General features: G+C 42.7%; 1 protein-coding gene across 1 annotated transcript in view; it reads left to right on the plus strand.

The window, feature by feature from the left end:
- Positions 1-538: 538 nt before the first annotated feature.
- The window catches only part of lzts2a (leucine zipper, putative tumor suppressor 2a), a 40,705-nt gene continuing 18,938 nt past the window's right edge, over positions 539-22,305 (plus strand). Inside the window, exons 1-2 of the mRNA XM_069144644.1 lie at positions 539-773; positions 19,327-19,444. The gene's annotated coding sequence lies outside the window, so the exon portion shown is untranslated. The remainder of the gene's footprint in view (positions 774-19,326; positions 19,445-22,305) is intronic.

Below are 22,305 nucleotides of genomic sequence, written 5' to 3' on the forward strand. Positions count from 1 at the left end.
AACAAAAACTGGGGATTAAACAAACACTCCGATCTTTCCCTCCGCCGTGATTACAACTGTCAAATGTAAACAGTGAAAATATACTCATCTGTTGTTTATCTTATGTTGAGCTGTAAACGTTTCAATGAAGTTTTTTATTTTTTTTTACCATTGGATCCACCTCTGTTGTTGGTGCCCACCAAACACGAGACATGGAAACGTTACAGGTACATAAATCTATATTTAAAGTGAATAAATATATCAGAACATGGAGGCACAAATGAATACGAGGTGTAAAACTGATATGAACTCTGCCATTATAAAATCACAAACATCCGGTGTCAGAGCTGCAGAAATGACTTCATTGGCCCTTGCAGCCCCCCCTTTTGCGGAGCCCCTGCCCCTTCCTTCCCCGGTCCGAAAACCTTACTCTTGAGGATCAGTAGTCGAGCCCCTGCTGGAAGCAGAGCCCGCCTCGCAGAGCAGTAGACCGGGCTCTGCCGGTGACAGTACCGAGCACACCCAGCCTGCGCAGCAGCAGCAGCAGCAGCCGCAGATCAGCAGCGGACCAACAGAGCTGCTGTGGACCGGGACGGGTTTCAGGGAGAAAGAAGCAGACTGTAACTACGGAAAGAGGAGAAGAGGAGAATTTTTTTTTTTTTTTTTTTTTTTTGGCGTTCACAAACAAAGTTGTATCTGCTCAGAAAAGGCAACGGGATACCAGCACGAGACATTTACTACAGTTGGAGGAAATATTTGTGTCCGCGCGCGTTGTAAAGAACATCTTGTTTGAGGTGAGTAGATCACGCAGTGTGCAACAGTGATTTAGTAGTTCGTGTGCTGTATTTTGACACAGCGTGAAGTGAACTTACTCGCTTTGTCTTCAAGCTTTTTCATCCCGTTTTATTTGTACGAACACGAATTAGAGAAACTTATTTTAATGTGTTGGTAATTTTTTTGGGGGGGCAAAAAAAAACAACAACAACAACCCTTAACTGTCTGTAAAACACGAGTGGTTTGTGGATATTTCTGTCAAAATGGAGGTTTATAATAGTAAGTTGCGGGGTTGACTGTGCTGCATGGCTTATTTTAGTCCAACTGCATGGTTAAGGAGTGATTGTTTGATTCGTCTGACTGATTACAGTGCTTGAAAATCATATGTATTTGATCCACTTGAGTGCAATTACTTTTTTTTTTTTTTTTTTTTTTTTTTTTAAACCAGTTCCTTCAGTCTTTCTTGCACTGAATTCAATTGTTTGTCCCCAAGAGCTGGTGTTTGGTGTGCGTCTACGTGTGTGTGTCTGCAGAGGGAGAGAAATTTGAGAATAACCATTGCTCTGTAATCTCCATCCAGCTGTTTCAGTGAATGGGGGCTGGCCCTTGCAGCTGACACACACACACACACACACGCACTCACGCACGCACGCTCAAAATTTGCTCCTGCAAACCACTTTTTCTGGTGTGACCGCCTTCTCTCTTGATATCTGCAGCTCGCTTTGTTTGTATGATGAAGACAGAAAGAAGAGGATGAGAGAAGACAATGTGATGAAAAGGAAAGGTCACACAAAGTGAGCGAGAGCGAGACCTCGGGGCCATTTGTTTTATGCTCTCAAGGCTTCCTTTAATTTATGGATTGGTTTTGAGTTGAATTGGAAACACCCAGGGTGTGATTGGACCATAAATAATCCCCACAGGAGCGGATATAAACGCTGAGGGAGCAGCATGCCGGAGATTCTCTCCATCTCTTTCTCATCTGTGGTGGACTCCCTCCCTTGTAGATGATTGATGGGTTCGATGTCAGGTTGTCACAGCTATAAGACTTAGGCTGTATGCAAACATTAGGGCAAAAACGCGCGAGGGCATGGATGCTGAATCGGTAAATGCTTTGCACGCACACGCTCCATCATCCTCTCCTGCACAGACTGGTGGCGTTCCAGCTCCATGATGTTAACGTAGTGCTCAGGCATCATGCCACCTCACTGGGAGACCCTATATCATCCTGCCCTGTCACCACAGCACATCACAGGCACAAGGAGGGGGGGAGCGCAGGGGGGTTGTTGTTGGTGGTGGTGGTGGGAGGTGATAACCAAAGCTGTCGGCTGTGAGGATTGAAGCAGCTAAAGAGGCAGACGGGAGGAGGTGGAGGGGGGGGAGTAGGTATAGGGGAGGAGGGCATGATGCTGAGGGATAGTTTTTATCACATGACTCCTTCACAGGCTGACACGCTCCGAGGGGGGGGGGGGGGGGATCGTCAAGCAGCCAAGCAGGAACATGATCAAAATCATGCTGTCGAATAAAGTTGCCTCCCATCATCTCTATTCATGTCTACACCGAGTTAACAAATACGCGTGGAAAAAAAACCAAACTAGAACACAGCTGGAGGCACAGTCACAGCTGATGCACATCTGCCAGGACTTGAAGACGCTGAAGCTTTAAAGACAAGCCAAATGTTCAAAATGTAGCCGCAGCGTTTGCAGTTTAGGTTGCTCATTAGATAATCTCAGATGGAAATAACACATACATGTGCATACAGGGGCACATCTGTGCACTTAGGAGCCCTCTTGCATAACGAGGGAAGGAAAATCCCCCCATGAAGCAGCATACATTTCATCTCACATTGAACTGATAGACAGAAAGAGAGAGGTCTGATGCACACCTGTGATGCCCAATTACCAAAATGCCTCTCCGGTCATCTGGGACTGAAATGATGACGTGACGGTGGATTTGCTTGCAGTGCTGATGATGATGAGTGTTGGATGTGATTAAAAACATGCGAGCAGCATGTCAGCATGTTTAATTCACTGCCATCCATTGTGATGTAACAAAGACCCCAAAAGCCTTACACAACAGAAACCTCGTGCCGCCTCATACTGCTCTTATTTTTTTTTTTAGAGAAACTGCAGATACATTTAAGAGAAACCAGGAAGCGTCTTCACTTTCGAACACTGCGAGATGTCTTCTGTGTAGAAGCACCACAGGAGCCTTGAATTCCTATGAGGGAATCGTGCTCTCAAAGTAGCTCAACAGATCCTTTTTCGTGGTTTTGTCTTTCGTCTCCCCTCCTTTAACCTATTTCATGTTTTAAATTACATGTACAAGATGCAGGTCTGTTCGATGTTGTGCTGCAGTTAACTGTCGAATGTGCAGTTTTTGTTTCTCGATATAGTTTGTGGGAGTGATGTTGGTTCTAAGAGTCAGATTCCCCTCAGCTGGGATGCGTCTAACAGCGGGTGCGTCATTGAGATTTCCGTCAGAGTTTCTCGCTGTCAGCCCATTAAAACAGGACAAGAGCGAGAGCACAGCAGGGGGGAGACAAGCTGTCAGTCAGACACACACACACACACACACACACACACACACACACACACACACACACACACACACACACACACACACAAAGACTGTCCTTGTATGTGAAACTGTAATTAGTAGCTGCCTGGGTTTGCAGCGACCTTTCTTTTCCAGCTTTCAAAGGTCCATTCTGGACTGTAAATGTGGCAACATCACTAATGGCTTTGCTTAGACAGTTTGTTCATTCAATTTTCATTTTCCAAGTCACTCTGAGATATTGTACACTAGGTTAATAATGTGCACCCCGGCTTACAAATGCAACATTGTAAAGTTGTCTGCATGCTTCATTATTCATGCTGGTCAGAGTGGGCGTTGATAAACCGTCAAACTCCTGAAGCTGACAGTAAAATATGTTTTAAAGTGTTACTTAAAATGAAGCCACAATATTTGGTGGGTTTATAAATGCATGTCATCAACTTGCATTCCAGAGATTTTCTTGTGGCCAGAAAAAAAAATGAGGCAACATGGACCACTCCTCCTGTAGAAAACACATATCGAAGGAGGAGGAGATGGTTCCTCTTCTGTCTGCTATTGGTTATTTCCAGTGATTAATCATCTCTGCTATACAGATTGATTTCAGAGTTTGGCATGCAGAATTTCTTCATGTAAAAGCAATGTCCGCAATGTTAAGAGGAGAGACCATAAACATCTTCCTCCAAAGCAGATTTGCAGACCATAGGCACTGTTGACTGTAGACACTGTGTAACTCAATAGTTTTCCAAGCTTCATACAGATATTTGTCTCATTTCTTAATACGTTTCACAAGCCAGGAGAAATCTGTCAGTAAGTGATATCATTATTTATTTTTTTTAAATTTAAATATGACATTGTTTAAATTCGTGTTAAATTGCAGTATGTTGTGTTTTTGGCATCATAAGTCTTAATTTGAGTTATTTCTGCTGTTTTACCGTGTTTGATAGCTCACATAACGAGGGCTGCCTCTGTTCCTGAGAACTGAACACTTAAGTGTTCTGATATTAAATTATAGATTTGAGAACTTTTTAAAAGGCCCTACTACAGCAAATCTATAATATCATCTCATGTGCTCGTTAAATATTTAAGGACATCTGCGAGTTTTTTTTCCCCACAGTTAACAAGTTCAATCAGATTTTTTAACTCTTGAGTTACTGATAGGCTCAGTCGAAGTAAAATAATAGGATTCTTACAGCAGCTGTGTGAAATGTGGTTACAAGTAAGAAAAAGTCCCATCAACAAGTGGCTCTGGATTAGAAAATCATGTGGTGCTTGTTTCCTGTAAACAGTATGAACCATCAAACCATCATCTCTCTTTTGTAAATCCTTTCTTTTGAATACACTTTTTGAACCTTTTTTTTTTTTGTCTTTTGAAGCCATTACAAAACGGAGCGCTGCCCTAAGACTCTGTGTGCCTGACAAAAAAGCAAGGTGAATCTTTTGTAAATGAGTCGAACCTTTGAATGTCACACTCTCTGCCGCTTCGATTAAATGTGATTCAGACTCTTAATTTTTTTTTTTATTTAACTTTATTAATCCCTGAGGGGAAATTTCTTCGCTACAGCAGGGGGGCTCTCAGGGGGGAGCTGCTGCAACAGGCTGCCACTAGCGCAGCGCCAGGTAACCTGACCTGAGGTGCATGTTTTTGGATGATGGGAGGAAGCCGGAGAACCCGGAGAGAACCCACGCAAGCACAGGGAGAACATGCAAACTCTGCACAGAAAGGCCCAGGACCAGATTCGAACCTGGAACCTTTTTGCTGTGAGGCGACAATGCTAACCACTGCACCACCGTGCCGCCCACTACAACACTACACAGACTCTAATTACGAACAGTAAAACATTTCAATAGGTGAGTGATTGCAGTAGCTCTTATTAACAGGTCTGTTCACTGCAAATAAAACTCAAATGTAGTATTCCCTAAACACGAGGCTTGTTTTATCCACAAAGTTGAGTTAGAATTGGCTCTTCTGACTGCAACACTGCAAATAACCAACATTTGTCAAGTCTAGAATATGTGCAGGCAGCTTATCCATCAAGCCACAGGAGGTCCGGTCAGATCTGCAGGGAGGGTTAAACAGGTACTCCAGTGATTTAGTATTACACTTCTATAAAGCTGCAGGACATCTTTAGTTTTTTTTAAACAAATGGTCAAAGTTGAAGCAGTAGAGGCTGAGACTTGTAGTCTCTCATCTGGGTCAAGCACTAAAACAATAGACCCTTAAATGTCTCCTCCTTTTTCCCCCTTTTCAGCTCTGTTACTTTCAATTCGATACTTTTTTTTTACCTACCTAAAAAAAAAAAAAAAAAAAAAAATTCCCCTCGGGGATTAATAAAGTATATACCTACCTACCTACCTACTTTCTGCTTAAAGTCTCATACCCAATCCAAGATACCCCCGATGACATCATGCCCAGGTTATGTTTTTTTGAAAACTCCCTTCAGAGACGGGAGTTTTCACAGGCTGAGTGGATGAGTGAACTGACTATCTGCCCCTTTATGTTTGAGAATATGGCTGTATGAAGTGAGGAATATGGAGCGATAGGAGCCCACCAAGAGATCTGCCCTGTCTATTTATCTGAGGCTGTACAAACTGTGATGGACCTTTTCTGCTGTTGGCACTGTCATCATCAAGCAGGCCTCAGTCGCAGCCTGTCATTACCTCCTTTGATTTTTACAAACACGCAAAAGTAGCCATAAAATGCCCCATGAGCTTGCACACCCGCTGTCTATTATCATCTGGCAGGACCTCTCTCAGCGTGAAAGGAGATTCAAAATTAGTTTTTTGCCTTTGCAGATTGCAGTTCAATTAAATTGCTGTTGCAATCTGATAGCTGAGATGGCGTGCCGAGACAGGCTCTGAAAGCCCTCGCAGTCTGTAAAAAGAGACGGAATCAATGCAAAATGGAGTAAGTCTCGGTATAATGGACATTAGAGGGCAGAGCTCTGGCACAGATCACATTAGAAGCAGGAGTGCTGAAGTCTGCCAAGTGCTCCAAACAACCATTAGTGGGCCAATCAAACTGTGTTTGCTCAACACTCGTGTATTTGTTCACGACGTCCCAAAGATACTGTAGAGGAGCTTCTTGTAGTCGCTGAAATCGCAGCTTCAGGTCTTCTTTATTTTAAGATAGAAATCACAGTTATTATGTATGTATGTTGATCAACCTGAGCAAAATGCAGATGCAGTGTTTGTGGAAAGTTTGAGTCCCATCATCATCATCATCACTCATGGAAAGAAACAGTTTTCATCCGTCTGAGCACAGCACTGGCTTTTTTCCTCTGTGTGTCTGAAGAGAAGGTAAAGTGGCCTCATATGACACAAAGCGTCACTTCACTGCTGTCAGGAGGTTGATGTATGAGGACTGAAATGGCCAGTGCTGAAACAGCAGACCACACACACACACACACACACACACACACACACACACCCACACACACACTCTCTCTCACACACACACACACACACACACACACACACACACACACACACACACACACACAGACAGATGCACACAAAAACAAGATTGATGGATGGCACCAGTATTAGGTCCAGAACTGAGGCTCGTTGCCCGGTGGCAGATGAGCGATTTTAGGAGGTTGGCAGGCGATGACCTGCAATTTGGTGTTTTTTATTGGTTGCAATCTCGTCTCCGGGAGAAAAACACATTCTGGTCTCTTTGAATTGTCAAGTCGAGAGACATTTTTCTTCTGTAGCTTGAAATCACAAAAAAAAAAAAAAAAAAAAAAAAAAAAAAAAAAATCCTCTGTCATAGCAGAGCTGCTAACATGACTAACAAAGCCTTGCTTCCTTACAAGTGTGAAAGCCATTGATAAAGCTGTTGGTTGATTTGCTTCTATTGGAAACCTAATTTGTGCCAGTAAAGGAAACAAAACATGAGTTATTGATCTGCTATAAAAAGCTCATCAGCCCCTGCTGCTGTGGTTTAGCTGTAATTTCTTCAGGAGCCTCTCAGATATAATTTCGTCCTTACAAACATGGCACAGGGTTTCTCAGCCCTGCCAAACAACCACCTCAGTCAAATTGAATCAGTGAGTTTCTCAGCGTGTTACAGTGGGACGCCTCTGAGCTAATAACATAAGCAAAGATCGGTTGACACCCAGTTGTTTGGACATGTGTTTGATTTATAGATTAGATTTCCTCCTCCACTCTTTTGGCCAGCTTCTTCCCCCGTGTGTGCGTTTTGCTTGACGGAGTGAAGCCAGCTCGGAGGATGCATCTGCCAGATGACCTCTGCAGAATGCGTATCACACAGCTACCCACCCCCTTCCTGCATCAGCTGACTTGCTTGGGTAGACTGTGGTCGGCTTGTCTTGTGGGGGCGGAGGGGAAGATGGGGGGGCAGTGAGGAAGATGGGGGGCTGGAAGGTATTAGCCATGAGAAAGCTGTTTACATCATGACCCCAGTGTTTCTGCATACTGTATCACTGGTGTAACTTTGGGATCAGTCCCTCCTTTTTAATTGGTGACACATGTCTCCCCCCTTCATCGTCCATGCCTCCATCTCTTTCTTTCTCATACTCACATGTTGGGCCCTGATGTTCCCAGTGTTGTTCCGGGAACCTCTGGGATGCCGTCCCAAATCTCTGTAACACAGCTCCCACCACCCTCTCGTCCGAGCCAACCCTCATCCCTCAGTTTGTGAAGATGTCCCATCACAAGTGGATTGCCGGGACTCAGCTGGCCTGCAAGCTGTCCCGCGCTTATAAAATGTTTGGCAGAGTTGAAACTTACTTGCAGTTTTTACAAAGGGATGCTGTTGGTTGGTTTTCAGCTCAGTTTCCGTGGGACTTGGGCTCAGGCTGACGGAGCTGAATCCTGGAGGTGTTGTCTGCCTTTGTGTGGCGGTGTCTTTGTCTGCTCTGCATTATCCTGCAGAGAATTGGTTATGGAGGATTGTGTCCATCTGCTAAATGAGATTTCTTGGAAACGGGAGACACAGTATGGATAAAAAAGAAGAAGAACAGGGTTTGTCTTGTGGCTGATCAGCAGGAAAGTGAAATCAAGTCCTCAGCATGGGACACACATAATATAGTAAGTGTGTGTGTGTGTGTGTGTGTGTGTGTGTGTGTGTGTGTGTGTGTGTGTGCGCGCGTGTGCGCGCGCGCGCGTGTGTGTGCCCAACTGAATGGTAAAAGTTCTGTATTAAACAATGAGTCCAGTCTGTCTTTCTTTCACATGCACGAGTCCCCAAGCCTCCCTCAGCTTCCCTCTGTGATTTGACATTTAAAAGAAGTATTGTCCAAATAAGCCTTTGATATTCATATTATTATTAACAGGCTGGATCAGCGTGAAGCTAGCTGTGTTCGGGTCTTGGTGCCCCCCCCCCCCCCTTCCCTCCACACACACACACACACACACACACACACACATACTTCCCTGGGCTCAGACTGATGGCAGACAGAAGTAGGTCAAAGTTTATTGGAGCGTCCCGTCTGAGCAGGAGGATTGGAGAGGTGGAGGGGGGTCAAAGGGCGCTGTTGGTGCCAGGAACCTCCTTCCTACAGAGGGAGAGCAACAGCAGAGTTTAGTTAAGTGTTAAGAAGGTCACTTTACCATTTCAAAACAGCCTCCGTACTTACTAAGAGCCCATAAATTGTTGTTAATCCTAAATAATTGTTACTAAATAACCAGCGGCTCATTAATAATCTATTGTGATTAATTACAAAGTTGCTTGTCAGATTTTGATTTGTGAAGCTTCTGCCTTCCACAAAACATTTTCACATTGTAAAATCTCGTTGTTTTTGCTGAACTCCAGTGGTTTTATTTCTTGTGGCGTTACTGGAAAAATATACTCCACAGTGTGTCAGTGCACTGAAATGTTTTGTCGGAGCCCGGCGATAACATTTTTCTTCTTCTTTTGTTCTTTAATGGTTTTTGGCAATCAGCTTTTAGGTGGAATACTGCCACCTTCTTGCAGTCATGTATTACCATCAGGTTTTGTTTAAACCAAATGATGATGTCATATAAACTATTCCATTTTTTTATGATTTAATGTGAAATTAAACCATTATGACCAATTCCTAGCGCAAGAGAAGCCATTATAAACTGAAACCATGTAAAGTCTTACCCCTCCTCGCGGTAATATGCTTTTACATTGATTTTTTTTTTTTTTTTTGGGGGGGGGGGCTTTTATAAGTTCACTCTGCTGATCACGTTGACATTCTTGAGCAAAGCGTACCTCTACAGATTAGGATGTCTGGGTGACTGAGATGCAAACAGGTCGGACTGTTGGGTTCGGGTTGAGAAGAGAGGATTTGAAGAGACGAGTGGTCGAGCTATACGAGTCTGTTTCATGAGTTCAAATCCAAAGTATTATATCTGAGCGTTTGAGGACGTGTTGTAACTGTACAACACAAATGTCTCGCATCCGATATGAGAAAGGATCTGGAATATTTATAGCTGTTATCAGTGGAGGTTTTTTTCAACAGGAATATGTCCCACTCCATATGTTTCCTCTCTCGGTGTCCCGGTTGGCCAGCGTTACATAAGGGAGCTGTCAAAAATCTGATGTTATCGTTGATGTGAGGGAAAAGTAAAACAGGAGGAAAGAATGCCGTTTTTCTGGGAGTATCTTTACAACTAAACCATCTATTACATAATAGCTCATATCTAACTTCCGCTCCTTGATGGCGCACCAGGATTTGCCGAGTTTAAAATGTTGCTGTAGTCCGCTGTCAAAGATCAAACAGATAGATTAAGGTGGAGACGGAGCGGTTTGAAAGGGGTAGCGGAGGCAGATGCAGGGATGAATGGATGAAATGAGGCCAGTGTCATCCTGTCTCATTTACTATGTGGGGCTGGGAGGGGATTAGCCTCACTTACGTAACCTCATCTCCCTCATCTCCCCCCTTAACTAGCCTATCTCCCCCTTTTCCCTACTCTCTCCCCCCTCTCTTCTGCGATCACAAGATTGGTGTTGGCCTATTTGTTTTTCCACTGTTTTGGATTTGTTTGGTTTTATTAAGAATTTTTTTTTGCAAAGACAGAAGGCTGAAAGTGGTGAGACCTCGAGGAGGGGAGATGATGAAGAGACGGACCAACATCAGGAATGGAAGGAACGAGAAAACAAAAGCAGGTCTTTATTTCCAGCTGTGGTACTAAAGGTCTGCAGATAAAGCAAAAGGAAAAGAAGAAACGGGAAGAAAAAAAAAAAAAAAGGGGGGGGGGATGGGGGAGCTTTGGGGGTGGATGAGATAGTCTATTTATAGTTTATCCCTGCTGTTGGGTTAGACCGCCTGGCCCAGTGCAGCACAGCTCAGCATCCATGTCAGTCCTTATGTCAGTCTCCATTAGCTCTACACACACACACCCATATATACCCAAAGACGTGAATTATTTTTCTTCTGTGACAAAAACGTGGGTGCACTGACCTTTGGCACTGAGTAAAAGAAAATTACACGCCTACAGATTTCTCTCTCTCTGTGTGTGTGTGTGTGTGTGTGTGTGTGTGTGTGTGTGTGTGTGTGTGTGTGTGTGTGTGTGTGTGTGGCACTGGCACTGAGGTGGTGGAGATAACAGTCCAGCAGTATCTAACATAAACATGGGTGAAATTGCGTGCCGCTCAGTGCATGAAGAGATTGTCTCTTGAGACAAACGTTGCACTTCAGAGAGCCGCTGTTTCAATTTGAAACACACACACACACACACACACACACACACACACACACACACACACACACACACACACACACACACACACAGAATCAGATACACTGCAGACTCCCTTTTTTTTTTTTTTTTTTTTTTTTTACAACACGTTCTGACTTTACTTCTTAATCTTGGGAATAAGTTAATCGCGCCATCAGACGTGTCCTTCGAGCTCATTTCGGTCCCCTTTTCATATTTGCATATGTTTTTTTTTTTTTTTTTCTTCAGTCCTTTCTGACACTACGAGCGCATGTGCAGGTGAATGCACGTGAGAGAAGTGAGCTTCCCTTCTGGCGGACTCTTATGACATCATTGCACTTGTTTATTGTGCTGCAGGCAAATGCACAGTTCATTATTCAACTAAATACAAGAGTTTAGCGTTTCTGCAGATACCTTTTTTCAAGTGTAGCTGTTTTTTTGTTTTTTTTGCAGTTGTTGTGCTGGCTTTGGGTAATTTGGGGGGAGGGGGGTATTTTCATGCTTGTTAGGCCCTACAATTGTCTCTACTACACAAAAGCAGCTTTTATTTTTGATTATTTTCCAGTCACAAAAACTTTTAACCCCTGCTATTTAAATTTCTCCATGTTTTTTGCAGAGAACAAAACCCACTGTTTTATTAATCACTGTGAGAAATGTTGCATGGGAAGTCATTAGCTGAAGGCTGTGAGGACTGGACAGCTACTGTATAAGTTCCCGGATGATTCATGGAACAGTCTCGGCGTTGCACAGGACCTCGTTTGTTTCTGCCCCCAGCTCATCCTGCTCCAATAACACGCTTTACTGTGGCAGAGGACACACACTCTTGAACGCGCATAAATGTTAAGCTTCACCGACACGCACATGCGCAGCCATCTGCGGAGAGACACTGTTGGTGATGGGCATTTTAGGCAAAAATACTATTCAAAATTTAGTCTGAACTATTCGAATATTAATCGACTATGCTCAGTGCTTCACTCTAACGTCGGTGTTGAGCTGTAGTAGACATATGCTAGCTTTACCCAGAGAATATGCACTACACCGCATCTTCCTTTATGCTTTGAAGAAGTTGGACACGGAACTTTTTGACGGTTTCGGTCGTCTTTGCCTGTTTCTGCTGTTCGCACCTTGACATCTAATCTCACAGCGTCAAACTATTTTACCTGCAAAGCTCTGAAGCGTGGTAGCAACGTGTTCTTCTCCTTGTGTTGTTTAAGGTGGCTGGTAGACAGCTTTTAGCTGCATCACCGCCACCTTGTGCGTTAGTTACCACCTTCTGGGGTAACTCATTACAACCATGCGCTGGTAAAAACAGGGGAAATGAAGAACGATAGGTAGGTAGGTATTTACTTTATTAATCCCCGAGGGGAAATTTTTTAAAAAAAATAGTCGCGTGTAGTCATAGATTTTTTATTTTTATTTGAACAGCTATTCAAAAATCTATCCCTACGCAATAAATGTTCACTCTCGCATTCTCACTCCCGCCGTGTGCTGTAGCACGGAGAAGCAGAACTTGGAAATCATCTCAAGACTTGAGGCAAATATTAGCATTTATTTTCCTGGATAAAAAAAACAAAAACTTTTGTTCTGCAGTTAGCGATGGATAGATGGTCAAACACAATAGAGATATAAAAAAATAAAATAAAAAAAAATTCTGCAAGCAGCAGAAGTCGGTTGAAGTGCATTCAGATGATGACAGGTGCTTGAGTGTGTTTCTGTGAAATATGTGCAGATCTCTTGACTAGCAGCCCCCGTGCCCTGCAGCAACGTCACCATGCTCACCATGTTCCCTCTGCTTTGAGCTCAGAAAGAGGGAATCTGTGCACAGAAATGTGTTTGAAATAATGGAAGAAAAGCTAAAGACGAGGAAGCCGAGAATAATCGGAGAGGAGACAAAGTCTGTGAATGAAAAGAGATGATCCATGTCCTCCAGACAGACAAATTGTTACAACAACAGTGGCAGCCTGATAGAGCTGGAAACAGACAAAAGCCAAGACAAAGCTTCTGGCTCCGGCTGCACTGAAAAGGAAAAATGAAAAGTTTTGCGACAGCCTTTGTTTCTCTCGTGTTAACTTTCCTCTCCTCACTTAATTTCCTCTTAATTTCCTCTGTGTGGTCACCTCTTGCTCCTCCTGCCCACGTCTAACTGTTTCCCCACAGAAAACCTTCATTAGTCACATGCAAGCTCATCATTTTTCCTGGTAAGATTTTCATCGCAGAGGTTGATTGTGTGCAGCTGTGGCCCAACATCAGCTGCTGCTCTTAAGATTGGTTACAGAGATGGTCCTTACCCATCGCTGCTGCTGCCACCGCCCCCCGATCTCATGTCATCTCATCTAATCTAACATAACCAAGGAGGACGAACATTAGAGGAACATTACAGGAGAGTATCAAATAACTGAGCGAGGATTGATTACTGTACATGATGAACTCATTCTTCTCTGGGAATGGTTGAAAGTAACTACACATTCTTTTGAGTTCTCTTGGGCATTTTGATTTTATGTCTACTTCAGTATATTTCTGAAGTCATTTTTGTACTTTGGCTTACTTGCTAGTTACTTTTCATAGTAGGAGTTAACATGAAAAAAAAAATCACATTATTTTTTGAATAATCACTTGATTAATCACTGTGATCAATCCAATGGTTTCCAACTATTTTGGCTTGTGTACTTTATAAGAAAGCAGTTGTCCAAGAGGGATTCCCCCCCTAAACTTGTATGTAAAGCATGTCGTCCAAAAAGTGACCCAAAATTCATTTTTGCATAGAGTATAGAGTTTATAGTATAGCCAGGTGGATGCGGCTAAGTTTGATGTTTCACCGTGACACGGGAAGTTGATGTTTAAGGTCAAACGATGCTCCAAACCTCATGAAACTTGCATCAGGCACCAACTTTCATGAGTTTTTGAAGATGTTAAGCGCCAAAAAAAAGGCATTTCTTTTTAAAGAAGAATAAGGAACCAGATCGAGAAAAAATTAAAACTGCAAGCGGGAATATGCGGACCTTGGCGTGCTGCACGTCGGGGAGCAGGCGGCCCCGACCAGCTGGATCCCCGACGTGCAGCATGCGAGGGCCCGCATATCACTGCTTGCAGTTTGAATTCTTGTTTCTTCTTCTCTCTAACTCATCTAACTCACAACCCCCTAGATTTATCTTGTGAACCCCTGACTGGCCCAATCTCTTGGTTGGGAACAACTAGATTAATTAACCAAATTACTAATACTAACTACTATCTATAAAGTACATCAACCAGCTCCGCCTCAAGCAGCTTTAACAGTAGATTTGTACATGCTTGTTTATTCATCAGTATTAACTAATATAATTATGCGATGAATAATAAAAATATATCAGTTACAGAAGCCATTTTTCTGCAGAAAGGCCACTTTTACAATTGATACTTTAAATGCATTTTAGTGCTAATCCTACTTATGTGGTTGAAATGCCGGCCCTTTAATCGTAATAGAGTATTTTTGAATTGAGAAACTTTTATTTAAGTAAAAAAGTGGTTCTCACGTTGTCTTTCCACAACTGTCTGCTGCTTTCAGTTTATGCTTTTCTTCAAGTTTTCCATGGCTAGATAAAGGCGAAACAGATAATGTAATTAATTAAATAATGAATCAATACACAGCAGTAGGGTCCAGTTTTGCAGAGGAGATAGAAAGATAGTAAGATTTCTTCTACTATTTGCTGCAACAACAGTGTTTACTGGGGTCAGAGTATCAGATCAGTTTTATTTAACATGAGGTTTGCCAGACTCAGACAGGTCGCCCTCTAGTGAACAGTATTGGATCTACGCTGAAGCTGACCTGAGCTCTTTGATCAGAATTGAAGTGCAAACTAACAGGACTGGAGTTTAATATATACAGCAGATAGATCTATCAGAGCAGGGCAGTTCCCATTGTTTTTTTCTTAACCCATAAGATGAATGGCCCTCATTAATCATAGCCATTTGTCTTTAATTGTAAGTCTAGAGGTCAGTGATTAAACCTTGTTCTCTGTAACGTAGCCAACACTTTCCCTCTCTCTGTCTCTTTTTTCCTCCCTCCCTCCCTCCCTCCCTCCCTCCCTCCCTCAAAGGATCAGAGGGAGAGTTGCATTTTGTCGCTGCTCCGCTCGGCTTTTCATGGCTCTGATGTTGTCTGCCACCAAATCCCAGCTGAATAAAAGTCAGAAATTGAAGCAGCAAATCATGTTTTATGTATGTGTGCTTACACAATGAAAGCAGGCTGGAAAGTGGGCCAAGCATCACACAGGGCATATTATGGCAACAAAGCAGCTTTCCACTTTCTTGGAAAAACGACAGCGGCAGCCGCCAAAGTGCCGGGCACAGAGTACGATATCAGTGTTTGGTTAATGACAGAGAAAATGGAGAGAGAGATACATAGAAATTGCATTACGTGACTACTCTATTCCTGGTAGGTGTTTCACAATTTCCATTGATTCTATTCTGGTGTTGAAACTGTGCTGTTTACTTGTCAGTTCCATTTTGTTTTAACAGACACGTTTTAAGACGAGCAATATGAGGCTGTATAGAGTGAAAGGGTGGAAATTTATCCAGATTTCTTAGATTGTACAGAATTAGCTTACACTTAAATGTCTCCAATTGAAACAGACTCCAACTATTGTTTATTTTCATTAGTGATTTATCTGGTTTTTATTTGCTTGATTATTGATTGATGTCAAAAAATGTATGTAAAATAAAATGTTTGCAAAGCTGACTTCAGATCACTTGTCTGACTAACTGTCAATAAAATTTCTCCCAAAAATGTTCTGTATGTCATTTGCTAAATTCACTCTTCCAGATTTGTTTTCTGGCTGTCCATCTGAATATAATCCCATCATTATCTATAAAATCAAAAAGCCGGGTTTTTGGGTCTGTTTGATTAACAGGCCTGTGGTGCTGTCAGGTTACGGTGGGACGTAGTATCGGGTTTACAATCAGATCAACTCAGATGCCCCGCTCACTCCCCCCCAGCTCGCCCAAATATGGTCAAACCACTAACCCTAACTCCAAACTAGGAAGATGGCGCCGGCCAAATGCCAAACTCGAGGCTTCATAACGGTCACTCACAAACCAATGGGTGACTTCACTGCTGGTTGCCGCTTGGTAGAAACACGTCACATAAGACAGGTCATAAGTCGCTTACTGTCACCCGGGAGGCCAGAGTTCGAGTCTGGAAAAAGCCGATGTGGATTATTTAAAGTAATCTTGCAATCCCAAGCAGCAACCAATCCTGACGTCACCCATTAGTTTGTAAACTGCGGTTTTGTAGCGTAGATTTTGGCATTTTCTGTCTTGGTCCTTTTTGTAGCCAGAAGTGACTCCATTTAGACGAGCGGGGGGAAAGTGAGCAGTGAATCTGATGTGATCTGTCAATCAAACAGACACGTCCCATAAATTACAGTTTGTTGAGGATGAATATCTAATCAATGCTACAACTATTTTCAGAAGGACTACCAGAAAACCGATCTGAAAGATTGAATTTAGCAATTCCTCATTGGCTTGACATTTCAGACCCTGAAGCTACGTCTACTTTTATATAAAGTCTGTGGTTTTTACCGGCGTCTGGTACTACTGGCAGAAGGTGGCGGTAATGCACCAACAAGCTATATGCCAATGGGAATAGTGATTGTGTTACCTAAACCGTGTGGTTTTTGATGCTTCAACACTGACACGCTGTCCTCTAGTCACTGGACTTTCGGGTTTTTTAGACATTTTAGCATGCAATTGGTTTGGAAACATATTCTCATCTTGTTACTCTCAGTTCTGATGGCGGCGTGCACGTTCGCAGCGGCTTTGCTCTCCCAGTGGTGTTTCGTTATTATACCACTCTGTGGGAAGCGCTGAATTTTGTTGTACCGCCTTGCAATGACAAGTAAAGGCATTTATTTATTGATTGATTGATTGATTGATTGATTCTGTAGAAATTAGTTAATTAAGTAGTTAATTAGATTGTTTTATTTTATTGCAAATGGCAGAATTCAATCTCGAAGATAATTGGAGGATTACTAAAAGATACAAATATTATAGTAATAATGTTGATGATCCGGAAATTTTGTCCCCAGATGTTAGATGTGTTATGTGTATTTTCTCTACTTGCTTCATTCTGCTAGAGTCACCTTGGCACAGATGTAGCCACGCCTTTTGTGTGACGGCAGCTACTTTCCCCTTCACCCTCCTTTACTCTTCCCTCATTAACGCAGCATACTGTAGCTCTCTGAAATGAGGAGGCACAGTAGAGACCTGGAGTAACCCAATAACTATTACGTTAGCACCGCTTTGATTTGCAAAGTGAGCCCAAGGCAACCAAGCACACAAGCTGCATAACCTTAATAACACCCTTAGCCGGAGTTAACACTGCAGCACCCTGTGGGAGTGCAACCCTGCATCACAGTGTCATTGTCCTCAGATGAAGTGTCGTTCCTGCAGTGAGGACATATGCTGCTATTGCAGTGTAATCTATCTCCCAGCGATCTAAAGGATTGATAATCTGTCTAATCTGCAGCCATTGGTTTACATCATCCAATCATATAGGGTGAGATCCCATCTCTTGATTAGAGAGAGTGCATTGGGGGGACGTTTGACATGCACGTGTGTGTGTGTGTGTGTGTGTGTGTGTGAGAGAGAGAAAGAGAGACTGTGCACGTGTTCATGACCTCACTGTACTGCAGAGATCATTACCGCATCATAGGTCATGCCTTATGGCCTTGCAATGCGTTATATGGAAATTACATCATCTCTATGGATTTATATATGGATGTTTATGTATGAATGCGCCACAGCACACATGCTTGTCTGCAAATTACTGTTTCTAAATGCACACTAGCGGCATGTAGGGATATAGGTGTTGTGGGTTACTCTCTCCTGTCTGAAGATTTATGCATTTCCGAGAAGAAGTTCTAAAGATGGAGAAACATTTGAAAACCTTCACCCCCATCCTATTATTTCACTAATTTTCCCCCTCTGGGAAGGCCTTGACCAGGCCTTCCCAGAGGGGGAAAATTAGTGAAATAAGGTGGGTCACACCTGTCCTCCCCCCCTGTGAGGATCGATTGATACCCCCTCCCCAGCCCTGGCTCTCTCACAGCCCCCGCTTCACTTCATGCTTCGTGCTGTTCACAGTAACAACTACAAGGCACGTGGCCATCAAATCAGGTCTTAAATGGCTAATGCCATAAATCCCAGATCCTGATTGCCACTTTAATCGGTTGTACCTTGACCTAAAGCCTATAATGACCTCCAGATTTCATGGAAATCCATTCAAAAATGTGTGGATTTACTGTTGATGGTCACACACATGACTTCACCTCATGTTTATTTATATTTATTGCTATTTGAGCCTCAGATGCCACGAGGAAACCTAAATGTTAATAATTGTGTTTCATGTGGTCATTTTTCAGAATCAATTTGATTATATTGATGTAAGTTAAAGGTTAAGCATTATTTTTTGTTTTTCAACTAAAATTAGCATGTTTGTATCTCTCTTTAGTCTGGTATAATGTCATTAAAATATAGGAAGACATTCATGTGTCGGCATATCATCCACTGTTGATCAAAACACAACGTGACACGATTTGTCCTTACAATAGTTCCTGTGAAAAGGAAAATCTGTCAGTGTGACTGTCCATATTCAAACAGTCTCTCAGTTTGTGACAGTGGCTGTGAAACGGCCCAGTCAGCATCTGTTCGTGGTTCCTGAAAGCGTCTCTGAAGCTGTGGCAGGACTGACCCCTGCGCTGGTACACGGGGGGCCAAAATCAATACTTGTATGGTATCACTTATCAGACAGTAACAAGCTGACTGATTACCTCATCGGCTGCCTGTGTAGAGAGTGGAAAAGAGAGATGGGGTGAGATCAGAAGATTAAAGAAAGTGCAAATGAAAAAAGAGAAGGCCGATTTAGCATTTTTGGGAAAAGAAGATAAAACCTTGCAGTGTGCAAATGGAAGAAAAGAGCTTATGTTTTCTGTTTGTGGACGGCAGGGGGAGGCAGCACTGATGGAGCCACACTTCACAAGTACAAAATATGTTGATACTACAGTCTGTGGTGTTATCATGAGAGATTTACAAGGGTATTTTGTGGAAGAAAAACAGTAGACATTTGCATTTGAGTAGACACATTCACTCACTCAAATCTGATACGATTGGTTTGATCAACTCATGCAGCCCATGAAAAGACAGATCTTAACTTTGGTAAGGAGTAGTCAACCTTTTGATGGGCAGAGCAGACAGCTGAAAAAGCTTAAATTAACCTCTAACAGTTAGGGACTTTGTGGTGTATATTTGAAATCAGTTATTGCAGGTGTAATATATTGTAAGTGCTTCAAACTCTGGTGTAATTTTGAATGAACATTAACACTTTGTGTTTCCCCTCAGGCCAGAGTTAAGGGGGGGAAGAGACCCAGAGAGAAGTGAGGTCCTGGGATGAGAGTTCTCTGTCGTTTCCCTGTCTCCCCCAGACCTCCAGGAGGGTTACGCTGGGCGACACACTGAGGTAAAGATCCACACCAAAAAATAAAACCCCTCTGCAGACAAAAATCCTCTCTGATGACGCTGACCTTCAATATTTGCTGACTCAAGCTTCCCCCACTCCTCCTACTGCTCTTGTTCCTTCTCTCTTCCTCCCTCCCTTTTGGTTTTGTCCTTTTTCCCCTCCTCTCTTTTGCCTACGCTGATCAATGACTTACTTACTACTTTACTTAATTTAGAGTGACCTGCTGTGGTCACTTTGTCACAGCAAACACATATTTATGGGAACGGGGTGGGGGTTGTGGAGGGGAGAGGGGGAGTTGTTGTTGTCTTGGCCTCTTTGAAGTGTCTGGTTAGGGATCACGTCCGGGAGATGGATAGTAGTTGGAGTGTGTGAAACCGGGGGTGGAGGGAGCAGGGGTGGAGATGAGGGGTCAAGGGGTCAGACATTTGCGACTGAGCCCGTGTTGCTCCATACGGCAGCCGGGTCCCTCGCATAATAAAGCAGGGGAGGCATGTCTGTATACTTCTGCCGCAAATTAAATTTTCTCGCCAGCAAACTGAATTTTCTCTCCACTGCATCTGTTTTACAAGCTTTATATAAAACAAGATCCGTTATGCCGGTCTGCAGCATTTTTTTTTTTTTTTTTTTTTTTTGTGCTGTTTTTCGACCAACTGCAGTCACACCACACTGAATCCTGACATTTCCTCCTAATCATTGCTATCAGCGCACGGCCCCGCAGCAAAGGGCAGCGTTTGTTAGATATGTGCGGCGATAATAATGTGTGGTCAACACAGAAGCAGCTGTCTTCCTCTCTTCTTTCCTCCGTATCCATTTCAGATCTGCTGTCTCTGTCTTTCCTGCAGTTCAGCTTAGCCTGTCCCAGCCCAGCTGTCCCCTTCCTTCATTATCTGTCCCAAAGCACTTCTCAACACCTGCTTTGGAAGGTCACTTTCAAAAATACAAAGGACACCATTTAAATGCTGCTCAGTTCTTCTTTTGGCTTGATACATGTTTCTTACAAGTTAAAGCTGTATTAATGTATATTTTTACACATTTTTAGCAGTTGATAAAATGACTAGTTGTAATGTGAAAGAGGCAGCAAGTCCTCTAAACCACGTAGGTTGTTTGTTCGTACCCTCAAATACAACCCACAGCAGTGATTCTTAAATTAGCGCCCCTGTTTAGGTTTTGGAACAAAAAACACTTGGTTATGTTCAGAGAAAGATAATGGTTTGGGTTAAAACGGTGACTTGAACCTTGCTGTGCGTTAAAGTTACTACTTCTTTAAAGTTTTACAACATTCATTGTAATGACAACAAGAAACGCAGTTTTTAATCAAAAAAATCTGTCCCAACTCGTGGTCGGAAATGGGAAGCGAACAGTTGTGTCCTGCACCCATATCAAACAATTCACACAGCCCGCCGCCTCCTCACCAGGAAAAACACATTAATGTAGACCTCATCTGAACTGTGTCACTTCTTCAGGACAACTGATTGTCATTATTTAAATGACCACTAGAGGCCGCTTAATGGTAAAACGTAGCTCAGGGACTAAATAGGATGCTTGCACAAAAGATTTATGGGGTTGTTTTTTTTGGAGGAGGAGACTTATCACCAAAATCTGCAGTTCCCTTCATTGCTCCATTTCAGCATCTTTCAGGCCTTTGTTTTGGTTTTAAGGTACAAGGTCAGCAAGATTTAACTTCTAATCACTGTTGCTGACTGTGTTGAGTCTTAGTCCAAATCAGTTCACACAGCTTGCATTCAGGTTCTCAACATTCATGAAGGGGTCATGTGGCCTGATGACACAACATCCTCCGCAGATATCAGATTAAAAAAAGACAGTCTCAGGCGCAATTTACTGATGACACAGCAATACATTAGATTAATCTTTCAAGATCATTTCAATGTCACATTTGTTTATAAGGTCCTTGTTAATGATTTAAGTTCTTTACATTATTTGTAGCTACATCTTCTACATCATGACTCCTGCTCTGAGCTGACTCACAAGGGTTCAACATCTTATAAAGGGGTTGCTGCGCTCAGTTTATAGGTTATTATTACCTGTTCAGAGCCTGAAATAGAAACTCTTGCTCACACACATACACACACACACACACACACACACACACACACACACACACACACACACACACACACAGAGTCAGCCTCACACACATATAAAAGACTCAAAAGCTTTCTGGTGTTGTATTTTCAGCCCGGAGAGGAGGGCTGTGTTAATGGCAGTAAAGTGCAGTCAGAGAGAAGTGAACTTTCCTCTGTCTTGTTAAACCACCGTGGGACTCAGAGGGAGGTACAGGGAAGTTCCAGTAAAGAGAGGGAGAGAGAGGACACACATACATACACACACACACACACACACACACACACACACACACAAAGCATTACTCAGTCCTCCTACTGGTTTTCCATGGCAGCACACTACAATAAACCAAGAGCTGTAAGTGTTGTGTACCACACAACAAAGCAGTGTGTGATCTGTAAATGAATTAGTGCTGAAACAATTAGTGAATAAATTATCAATAAAATGGTTAAGTTATGGCAAAAAAAAAAGTGAGCAAATTGTTACATTATTATAATCCATCAATTAGTTGCTTACAATTAATTAATTGTAACTCTGTGAAGCAGAACTTAGGCACAGTGACACTAACAGCAGCGTGCTAATATGCCCACAATGACGGTGCCATGATGATTTATATGTTTTCCGTGGTCTCCCTTTCAGTTTAGCACGTTAATTTGCTAATTAGCACTTCGTGAACTCGTTACATAGCCTCATGGTGGCGCTACAGGAAACTCGGGGGGTAACAAAGTCATAAGGACTCATTGTTTAAATTAAACAAATAATCACTTACGGAAATAATC

Source organism: Embiotoca jacksoni, unplaced genomic scaffold (genome assembly GCF_022577435.1).
Source record: "Embiotoca jacksoni isolate LCO1_2020_lvr unplaced genomic scaffold, fEmbJac1.0.p SCAF_12, whole genome shotgun sequence".
Classification (NCBI taxonomy): Eukaryota; Metazoa; Chordata; class Actinopteri; family Embiotocidae; genus Embiotoca; species Embiotoca jacksoni.